The sequence below is a fragment of the Cynocephalus volans genome, chromosome 4 (assembly GCF_027409185.1).
Source record: "Cynocephalus volans isolate mCynVol1 chromosome 4, mCynVol1.pri, whole genome shotgun sequence".
Taxonomy (NCBI): domain Eukaryota; kingdom Metazoa; phylum Chordata; class Mammalia; order Dermoptera; family Cynocephalidae; genus Cynocephalus; species Cynocephalus volans.
The window spans coordinates 119015968-119027800 of NC_084463.1; positions in this window are offsets into that span (position 1 = coordinate 119015968).

An 11833-nucleotide genomic window follows, 5' to 3' on the forward strand; every position below is an offset into this window, starting at 1 on the left:
AAAACAAAAGCAAAACAGCTAACAAACAAAAACTTATTTCTGCCAAAACGTCAGGGCTCTGCCCCTTTAAAGTTGGAAGGCCACACACCAGGAGAAGAAATAGACCTCACAAAGACTAGTTGATCTGTTGGGCTCATAAAGATGGAGAGAATAAAGTAGATAAGTCACACCTGAAAATGGTTTGGAGAGGAAAGAGAAGAGGCTTGGATGTTGAGTTTAAAACTCAGGCTTTTAAAGAAGGTGTTCTACAAAATGACACAGGTCAAAAGATAATTGGGATCTTCAAGGTGGTGTGTGCAGCTGTGTCACTGGCTCCTCCTGGATACCACGACAATTACCCTTCAGAAGAAACCTGAAAGCCCCTCAATATCCTGAAATGCTTCCAATTTTTTAAAAATAATCTTTATTTTTTAGAGCAATTTTAGGTTCACAGCAAAATTGAGTGGAAGGTACAGAGTTCTCATATATCCTCTGTCCCTATAAACTCACAGCATCCCCCAATATCAATATCCCACCCCAGAGTGGTGCATTTGTTACAATTTATGAACCTACATTGACACATTGTTATCACCCAAAGTCCATAGCTTACATTAGGCTTCATGCTTACTGTTCATTCTGTGGATTTGAACAAATGTATGACATGTATCCACCATTACAGTATCATACAGAGTAGTTTCACTGCCTTAAAAATCCTTCGTGTTCCACCTGTTCATCTCTTCCTCCCCCTAACCCCTGGCAACCACTGATCTTTTTACTTTTTCCACAGTTTTTCCTTTTCCAGCATGTCATATAGTTGGAATCGTATAGGCTGTAACCTTTTCAGATTGGCTTCTTTCACTTAGTAATGTGCATTTAAGGTTTCTCCATGTCTTTCCATGGCTTGACAGCTCATTTCTTTTTACAACTGAATAATATTCCATTGTCTGGATGTGCCACAGTTTATCTATCCATTCAGCTACCGAAGGACATCTTGGTTGCTTTCAAGTTTGGACAATTATGAATAAAGCTGCTATAAACATTTGTGTGCAGATTTTTGTGTGGACTTAAGTTTTTGTTTGGACATAATTCATTTGGGTAAATACCAAGGAGCCTAACTGCTGTATAGTATGGTAGGAGTGCATTTAATTCTCTAAAAACCTGCCAAAATGTCTTCCAAAGTGCCTGTACCATTCTGAATTTCCACCAACAATAAATGAAGGTTCCTTTTGCTCCACATCCTCACCAGCATTTGGTGTTGTCAGCGTTTTGGATTTGGGCCATTCTAGTAGATGTATGGTGGTATCTCATTGTTTTAATTTGCAGTTTCAGTATGGTATTGAGCATCTTTTCATATGCTTATTTTCTGTCTCTATATTTTTGGTGAAGTATCTGTTTAGGTCTTTTGCCTATTTTTTAATCAGATTGTTCAGCTTTTTATTGTTGACTTTTAAGAGTTCTTTACGTGCTTTTAATAACAGTGCTTTATCAGATATGTGTTTTGCAAATAATTTCTCCCAGTCTGTGGTTTGTCCTGTCATTCTCTTAACTGTGTCTTTTGCAGAACTTTTGCAGTTTTTTCTGAGGACCACTGCAAAGCTGTTCTTCCCATTTTTAATAGACTTCTTCAAGAAAAATTCTACTTCTAAATTGCTTTAGCAAAAATCTCACTTATCCAGAAATTCCTTTCTAGCCTATAGACATAGGCTTTGTTTTCTTTGTATTTCCTTGACTTACAAATTAGTAGGAATAGAAGTTAGAAAAATGACTTGTGGTCAAATTTGAGTTATAACTTGAAATGTGTCTCAAATATTCATTGAGGGGGTGTCTTGGGTGTGGCAGACTTCAACCCTATTTCTTAAAACTACTTTTGCTATATCTGATATCACGGACCAAGATATTTCAAATGATGTCTCATAAGCCTATAGGAGAAAAAAATTATTTCTTACTTACTGAGCTTACATAATGTTATGGAAATGTCTGTCAGCTGGAACGTGGACTAAGTAGATGGTGAGATGCTGTGTGAGTGAAGAAAACCTTCCTGAGAAGATTAGCTGGAACCTAAAAAATGTCTCCTGTTTCCTGGAAGATGGGAGGATTTTACCTCATGAGTATTTGGTAAGGGCAATAAGGAACTCTACTCACAGGATGACATAGTGCTGGAAAGGGGACATTTGTATGGTGTGACAACTGTGGATCTTTTAATAGATGTGGATCCTTTTACAGATGCTCAGATATGGTGCTGGGGGTGTTTACAGTTATTGTTGACTTGTTTGGTGATGTTTCAAGTCTATGAATTCCTTCTAGTGAGTTGTTCCCAATACTAGAATCTGAAAGTACTCCAAGAACTTTCAGAGGCTATAGAACTAGTACAGGTAGACTACAAAACCTGATGACCCTGAGACCCTGTAATGTTTCAGTCTTCAAAGAAAGACTGAATTATGCATACTCTGCTGGATGTGTGATGATGGAAATCATACGATCAGTTTCAATAAAAAGATATTTCCTTATAAATCCTATGCTAATTGAAAGTTAAATATTATGTTTTATTATGGTGATTGGGAAAGAATATTGAAAATGAAGTTCACGTTCTTGGGAGTGATAATCTTAAACACATGCCATGTGAGAAATAGCTCAAGGAACCAGACACATTTACTCAGAGAAAAACTGGTAAGGGTGGAGATATAAAAACTTACAGCAAATCTTCAAATATCTGATGAACTGTCATATATATGAAGAGGGAATAAATTTTTTCCAGAAAGGAAAAACTATGACCAATAAGGGTAGACATTGCAGGTAGGTTGATATCGTTTCAATGTAAAAGAAAATCTTTGAGCTGTGTAATAAGGTAGTGCATCTTTCTCACTTTATGGCAATGATAGAAAATGAAGTAATTTTTACAGCCCACTGTGGAAAAGAGTAGTCCAATGGCTCCCACTTGCCTGAGGGCTGAGATGATTAATATCTTGTAACTCATTCCCGGTACAGTGATTGGGAAGCTCTGTGTTAAGGGAATCAGTGGTCTCTCAAAAGAGTAAATTCCTCACCACTGGAAAACTTCAGGTAGAGTCTGGAAATGACCTGGATGGGAGTGCTGTATTGACAGTTAAAAAATACTTTTAAATATATGAATTTTTATTGTACAGTTTTATGAGTTCTGACAAATACATAGACTCACACAACCACCACAAGCAAGATACTGACCAGTTCTACAACCACTCAAATATTCTTTTGTGCTGCCCCTTTGTAGTCACATCCAGCCCTATTCTAACCTCCAGTAACCTCCAATCTGTTCTTTATCACCATAGTTTTGCCTTTTCCAGAATGTCATATAAAGGGAATCACACAGTATCCATCTTTTTGAATCAGGTTTCTTTCACTTAGCAAGGCATTTGAGATCCATCCATGTCATTGACTCATCCATGGTTTGTTCCTTTTTATTGCTGAGTAGTGTTTCGTTGTATGGACCTACTGCAATGTCCATTTAGTCACCAGTTGAATATTTGAAGAACTTCTGGCTTCTAGCTCCACATTTAATGAGCTTGGAAGTTGTCACTCAATCCTAAAAATAAGTAAAAAGTTGAAAAAACTGAAAATTACAACTCTTTTTAGATCCATCAGGGAATTGGGATCACAGGACAAACTGCTGTCCCCAAATTAGAGAGAGAGATGGACAGATACAAATAACCACAATTTACTAGAGCAGAAACCTAGGAGTAGAAATCTCTGTGGGAACCAGCATTGGGTTAATTTTACCCAGGATACTATATCTGGCTTTCAACAAAAATTACAAGACATGTAACAGGCAAAAAACACATTTGAAGAGATCAAAACTAGTCTCAGATGTGGCAGGAATTATCGGACAAGAAATTTAAAACAACTGTGATTAATATGCTGAGGGCTCTAATGGAAAAAGTAGACAATATGTGAGAATGAATAAGTAATATAAGCAGAGAGATAGAAATTCTAAGAATAAAAAAGAAATATCAGAAATAACAAAAACCAACAAAGACACTGTAAGAGAAACGAAGAATGCTTTTGATGGGTTCATTAGTAGACTGGACACAGCTAAGGAAAGAGCCAGTGCACTTGAGGATATGTCAATAGAAACTTCCCAAATTGAAAAGCAAAAGGAATAAAGACTGAAAATAAACAGAACAGAAAATCTAAGAACTGTGGGATAGCTATAAAAAGTGTAACATGCACATAACAGGAATACCAGAAGGAGGAGAGAGAAAGAAACAGAAGAAATATTTGAAGCAATAATGACTGACAATTTTCCAAAATTAATATGAGACACCAAATCACAGATATAGGAAGTTCAGAGAACACCAAGCAAGATAAACGTTAAGAATATTTGGACCGCTTCCAGTTTGAGGCGATTATGAATGGATTTGCTACAGATATTGGTACACAGGTTTATTTTGTGTGTATGTGAACATAACTCTTCATTTTTTGAAGGTCAATGCATCAGAGTGGAATTTCTGGATCATATGGTAGGTAAGTCCATGTTTAACATTATGAGAAATTGCCAGATCATTTCCAAAGTGTCTGCACCATTTTGCATTCCCACCAGCAATGTGTGAGAGCTCCAGTTGCTCTGTATTCTCACCAGCACTTGATATAGTCAATTTTTTTGTTTTTTGTTTCTTAAATTTTAGCCATTCCAACAGGTGAGTAGTGGTATTTTAGTGTGATTTTAATTTACATTTCCCTAATGAATAATTATGTTGAACATCTTTTTATGTGCTTATTTGACATGTGTGTATCTTCTTCAGTAAAGTGGCTATTCAAATCTTTTGTTCATTTTAAAAAGTTTGATTATTTCCTTATTGTTGAGTTTTGAGAGTTCTTTATATTTTCTGGATTCAGGTCTTTTTCAGATATGTAATTTTCAAATATTTTGCCCAGTCTGTGACTGGTCTTTCCATTTTTTCAAACAGTGTCTTTTATGAGTACAGGTTTTTCATTTTGATAAAGTCCAGCTTAAATTTTTTTTTCATGGATTATGCTTTTGGTGTTATATCTCAGAAATTTTCCTAACTCAAAGTAATAAAGATTTTCTCCTATGTTTTCTTCTAAATGCTTGACAGGTTTACATTTTATATTTAGGCATATTATCCATGTTGAGCTGATTTTTGTGTAAGGCGTGACATGTAGGTTGGGGCTCACTTTTTTGTGTACATGGATGTCCAGTTCTTCCAGCACTATTTGCTGCAAAGACTATTCTTTTTCCATTAAAGTGCCATAGTACTTTTGTAAAAAAAAAAAAAAAAAAAATTAATTGACCATATTTCCATGGGTGTATTTTTGAGTTCTCTATTCCATTTTATTGACTCTGGGTCCTAATAAAATCTCTGGAGAATGTTATTTTTTGTTTGTGCTATTAAGCTCATCTGATTAATTTATTTTTATTTAAGATACTGTCACTTAGGAGTATGGTGCTGATAATGCCAAGGTCAAAGTTTCAAAATCTTCATACAGACCAGCCACCAAAATAAACCCCAAAAACAAAAACAAAGAAACTATATTTTTAAGGTCTAAGATTTCCATTTTGTTCTTTTTTATAGTTTCTATTATCTGGTGAGAACTTCTACATCTGTATTAATTTCAAGAGTGTTCACCTTTACTTCATGGAGCATGATTATAATAGTCACTTTAAAATCTTTTATAATTCCAACATGTGGATGATCTTGAGTTTGACATCTGTTGATAGTCTTTTTTCTTGAGAATTGGACAAATTTTTCCCTTTCTGTTTTAGTTTTTGCTTTTTTTGTAAGTCAAGTAATTTCATTAATATCCTGGAATTTTGAATATTATGTTGTGAGACTCTGCACCCTATTAAAATTCTCTGGAGGATGTTGATTTTTATTTGTTTGTTTATTTTAGTGGGCAATTACTCTGATTAACTTCATACCACAAGTTGTGTCTTGCCTTCTGAAGGTGGCAGTTCCAATGTCTGACTTGAGATATAAAGAAGGAAAGAAAAAGCTCATTGCTATACCTGTTGTTCATCTCTCAGGTAGTTGCTACTGTATTCTGTCCAGAGGTTTTAGTTATAATCACTGGAAGAGATAGGTTATAATGGGCTTACTCTGTCTTGACTAGCACCAGAAGTTCTATAATGACAATTTAAATACTATTCTGAATGAATATTTCCTAGGTGATTATTCTTCAAACCTAGTATCAAATTAGAATTACCTGGGAAGCAATAAAAAATAAAAATTCAAGGGCCCTGTCCTATACCTGTCGTTGGGAATGGGAACCCAAGAATCTGTAGAGGATTCTTTCTTGGTGTTTCTCATATAGCCAACCTGGCACTGGTTTGGGGGCCCAAAGTTAGAAGTTTGTGAACCCCTAGATGAGATGATCTCCTGAGATCCTCAGGCTCTATATTACTCAGAATATCTCTTTCACAAAACTGCTCATTAACGAGATGCCGGCTTATTTACTTCCCTCAAATTTTTAACTAAAGCTCTAGATCACACAGGTCATCTTGAAAAACGTCCTAGAGAAGACAAAAAAATGTAGCACTGATAAGCAAAGTCGAGATATTAAAACAAACAGGAGAACGAATGGACTCCCAATCTGTAAGATTAGTTTCACGGAAGTAACAACCTCTTGCAATAATAGTAGCAATAAATTCTAAATCTGCTCTATGTGGTGTTAGCCAAGAGAAATACATGTGTGCAAGTCTGAGGATTAGTGGACTCATTAAGAGCCTCCTTTCCTCTCTAGGAGCAGACTTTTCCCATGTATTTGATGGAACTGTTTTGGTTGAGTGCAGTTTCTGCTCATGTGTTAGGAATCACTGGTGTGTTTGAGTTTGCTTTTCATAAAAATTTATTTCTGAGAGACCTCAGAAATCCTGTCCTTAAGTTCACTTCTGTAGCGACAGAAGAAATTAAGTGACTGACTTGGGGAGCTGGGACTGGAAGGTGACCTGGGCTCTGAGGCTGTGTGTTTTCTACCTCATTGAGCTGAGTCAAGCGAGGTCTCAGATGCAGTCCCCTGGCATCTGTTGTACTCGCACTGGGTCAGATAGCTGCAGTGGGCAGTGGCTGAGCTCCATGCAATGCATTTGTAAAGGGGACTTTGACGTGAGAATGTTCAGCTCCTGGATTTTCAGCTATGAACATACTGGCAGGCAACTAAAACAACCCACAGCTTGCAAAGTGCCAACTTGCTGGCACATCCTATTCTCTGGGTACCGGCCCCTGACTACGCTGGGTGGTCGCCCCATTTCCTCTCCAAAGTGCCATGTGGTATTGTGTAGTCAGGGTTTAATCAGAACCACTATGAGTTATGAAGTAAAAGATTTCTCATAGGAATTAGACCATATGCATTTGTGGGAGGAGATGAGGAAGTGAAAGTTTGAAAGGGCAGTTGGAGGATCAGATTCACAGGGCAGAACCAGTCAATCTGAGAAGCCAACCACGTCCAGCCACAAAACAGGGACTGCGAAGGAGGGACTTGTGGTAGAGAAATATCTGGGGAGATTGCCTCAGTAGGTCCATATTGAAGCTTCTGGATAGGCATGGATCCACTGTTCATCAGCAGGACCCACCATCAGAAAGAGGAGGTGGACAAGATGTGGAGGAGAATGATGGCAAGCTGGAGCCCATGGGCACTTTGTGTCTTTCATGGTATCGAATTGTAGTGGCCTTCAGAGAGTAATGGCAGCACGTTCATTTCTCCCTCCAACATCTTGTGCAAATTCCTCTTTTGGCCAACTCAAAATCACAACTGTAATGTGAAGGGATTTTTGTGAAATGTTCTGGCTTAAGCAACTTGATACAGAATAAATCACTCCAGACAGGTATAGAGCCTGAAATAGCAAAAGCTGTCACGCCTTGGGATTAATGCTGCTGAAGCGCTGTTCTCATTTGTCGTGAACAATCTGGAATCAACCTCTTTCACCACAGTCTGAAAAGGTGTGACAGCTCTAGGATGACAGCTCTGGAGTGTGTCGTGGTGGCTTCAGCACAGGCTTTGTCAGCAGGCACATTGCTGGTACCTGCTGGTGCTGTACTCTTACTGTGTGGTTGAGGCACGTTCCTCAAGCTTTCCAACATGAGCTTCCTCAAAATGGGGCTGATAATGACCATGTCATAATATTGTTCTGAAGCAGGTATCATAGTAGATGCTCAATAAAAAATGATTCCTTTTATTTCCTCAGGCTCATGCTTTCCCGTCAGACATCTAGGACATATCTTGTTTCTCAGAATATCTCCATGTAGAAATGCCCTTATTGTCTAAGTGTTGGGTTTTGATAACAGATATAGGTATATAACTTACATTTGGTATTCTTGGCATTCCCAGCATCAACAAGTTTCAGGTTTGTGTGGATAGTGAGAAAGACCATCGATTGGCAAAAGAAACACCTGACATGAGTTTATGGCCTTTCCTGGACAGGAGAGGAATGGAGCCCTCCTTAAATAGTTGGAAATCAATTGACAGGGAATTATTTATAAAGGTGAGTTCCCCTGGAATCCTTTCGTTTTCCTGGGTCAGAAGAGAGAGATTAATCATGAAGGTAGAGGGATGAGGCAAGTAGAAGCTGATATCAAAGTTGGAGACAGAGAACCATAAAAATAGAACTTGAAAAGCATAATATTCTGGGAACTTAATTTTAGGAGAATATAGACCTACACATTTAATAGCCCCTAAAGCCATCACTGTATGATAGGTGGCCTAATTTGTGTTCGTTGAATTTAAATTTAACAAAACAGTAGTGCTCATGAATTTCTCAAACATGAAGAAAAGATTAAATTATATTCAAATATTTTAATCCATAGTAACAAAAATGTTTTCATTCGGATAAACTTCTAGAAAATTCACACATAGAGGATATTTTATTAAACTAAGTAGGATAATAAGCATTGTTTTGCACAATGCAGTGCTGAGTATATGGTAAAAATTGAATAAATACTTCAAAAACAGAATTCAATATATACAGGCATTTCAAAAATGCAGTTATTTGACTGTTGGAGGACACTGATAATATATTCTTTACCTTTATTTTTCTACAAAATGTTGATAATCATGACACATCCACACTTAGCTACTGATCAGACTGAGCAAGTCATTGACCTGAGTTTGCTCCAATGGGACATGGATATGTAAAACTACTTCTTAAAAGTTGTTTAAGAGATTGATTCTTTTTTTTTTCAACCTAAAATAACGATACTTTTCCTTCGAGCTTATCTCTTTTTACAGGCCCTCAAGATTTGAAAACTACCAGGCAGTGATAAATACTGTAAAGAATCTTCAGTCAACCCACACTCTTTTATATAATTAATAGGATTGCTTAGACAGCTTATCTGCTTTAAGTTCTGAAAATCTCTTTATCCTTTATCTGAAGGAACACTAATTGTTTGAAAAGGACAAGGCTGAGGGAACTCGTTTTAAAGCAGGTTTAAAATTTTTTTTGCATCAAATTCCATTTTCTAGTTTCTTGGGGTTCTTCTATCTCTTATTTCTTTTTTTTTTTTTGTCTTTTTCGTGACCGGCACTCAGCCAGTGAGTGCACCGGCCATTCCTATCTCTTATTTCAACTATTTCCCTTTCAGATATTGGAATGGCACTTTACATGCAGTTGAACACAGGTGAGTTACCTGCATTTTCTGGGGAGATAAACATTTTTGAAGGGTTTTTCTAGAAATTCTTGGGCTGGATTTTGCCAGGAACAGAGAACTAACTGGTTTGAGAACTGAGAAGCCTTAGTCTGGATTTCTTTCTGGGATCTGCTAAGAGTCCTTTGGTTACTAGCCACAGAGATGACTGGCTGCTTTAAGCAAAAGAAACTTATTGGAATAACAGCAAAGGTCCACAGAATCAGCAGATGGCTGATGATCATTTCGAACATGGGCAGATGCCATGGCCTTTCCAGAGGCTAGGAAGCAGGAATTCCAGCAGCAGTCTTGCAGTGGGAGCAGAATGGCAAGAACACCATTGCTAGGATGAAATGGAACATCAAATTCCATGGAGGGCAGCCAGGCTGGATGCCAAGTCCACTCTTGCTGGACATGAGGAGGGCCCCTGATTACAGTTCACTGGGCTCCATCCAATGTGGAAAATGTAACTCCTTAAGAGGAAATAAGGAGGCCAGTTTAGGAAAACAAATTGCATGCTGGGCACAGTAACTCTGTCCACTACTGTGCTACTTACTACCTAGCATCTCTAAAGTTATTTCCAGTTTTAAAAATGATGGGAGAGTGTTTCTCCCATTAAAGCCTTTGAGGTTACCACATCCCAGAGATGTTTTCTTTTATAAATGCCTATTAAACGAATGAACAATAATGAGGCAAACTGGAAGAAGATATTTACGAACACTGGTGGGTTATGTGGCTGCACAAGGTATCTATTGCTGCATAATGTATTACCACAAACTTAGCATCTTAAATCAAGATGCGTTTATTGTCTCATAGTTTCTGTGGGCCAGGAGTCCAGACACAGCTTAGTTGGGTCCTCTGCTTAGGGTTTCATAAGGCTGCAATCAAAGTGGCAGTTGGGGATATGGTCTCATCTAAGGTTCAACGAGGGAAGACCCATTCCCAGCTCACTCTGATTGTTGGCAGAATTCAGCTCCTTGTGGCAATAGGTGGGACTGAGGATTTCAGTTTCTTGCTGGTTGTTGGCTGCAGGCTGCCTTCACCTCCAAGAAGCTGCCCACAGTTCTATGCCATGTTGGGTTCCCTGACATGGCAGCTTTGACTCCTCAAAGCCAGCAAGGGAGAGAAATGCCAGTAAGACTGCAATCTTACATCATGGGACCATATAATCACACACACCTTTATATATTCCATTGGTTAGGAGCAAGTGGCAGGTCCTGCTTGACACTCAATGGGAGGGGGACATACAGGGCACAAACACCAGGAGGCAGGAATCGCAGGGCAACCTTATAAACCTATCAGTGGCAGAACTGGGTGGGACAATCCCCAGAGCTACCTCGAAATCTCACACACCTCCTTTCTTCCTGAGCATCCATTTCCCCAAGTAGGTACTTTTTCAGGGAGGATTGATGGGGGGAGTAAAACAAAACCTTGGCCTCTAGTCTCTGCAGAGGAGAGGGTGTAAGGAGCTGCACCTCCTCAGAGCTCCAGTGTCTTTCCGTCTGGGATGGTGTTTCTCTCATAGTTCTTGGTATGCAGTTAAATCTGGTGGCCTCTACAGAATTACATGTTTTATCTATATCTACCTTTTGGTAAACTTACCTTCTCTTTACCAGATGGAAATACTTTCTTTATTCATGTATATATATTGTCTTACTCAACTATATTAGAAGCATCTTAAAGGCAAGGGCCATTTCTTTTATCAGGGACCATTTGCATGCCCTCCAAATAGGATAAAAACAAAGGCGAAGGTAGTTTGGAGGAAATATCTCATGTTGGTTGTCTAGTGGTATGGAGGAAATGGGGTCTGTGGCTCAAGGTGAAAATTTGCCTTCTCTTAGCTGTATTTGGTTGTGCAAACAAAACATGTATATTTGAAAGGGGCGACCTTATGAATGCTCAGATTACCCTGAAACACTGTGCTTGGGTCCTACTAGAGCTGCCACGCATGCATCTGGAGGCAGATGGGTAACAGATGAAGAGGTCCAAAGACATGGTTTGAGTTCTTGCATATACTAGTAATGTGACCATGGACTTGTTGCTTTAACCTCTGTGAGCCTCAGTGACCACCCAGTCCTAGCTCATAAAGATAATGCACTTACAATGTGTAGCACATTGCCTGGCAAATAGTAAACATGTAGGAAACAGGTATTATCAAGGTCCTTTAAGACCTTGACTAGGGAAGGCATTTGTCAATTCTCAAGGTGCGATTTGCCCCATAATGAGGGGGTAAAGGAGATACA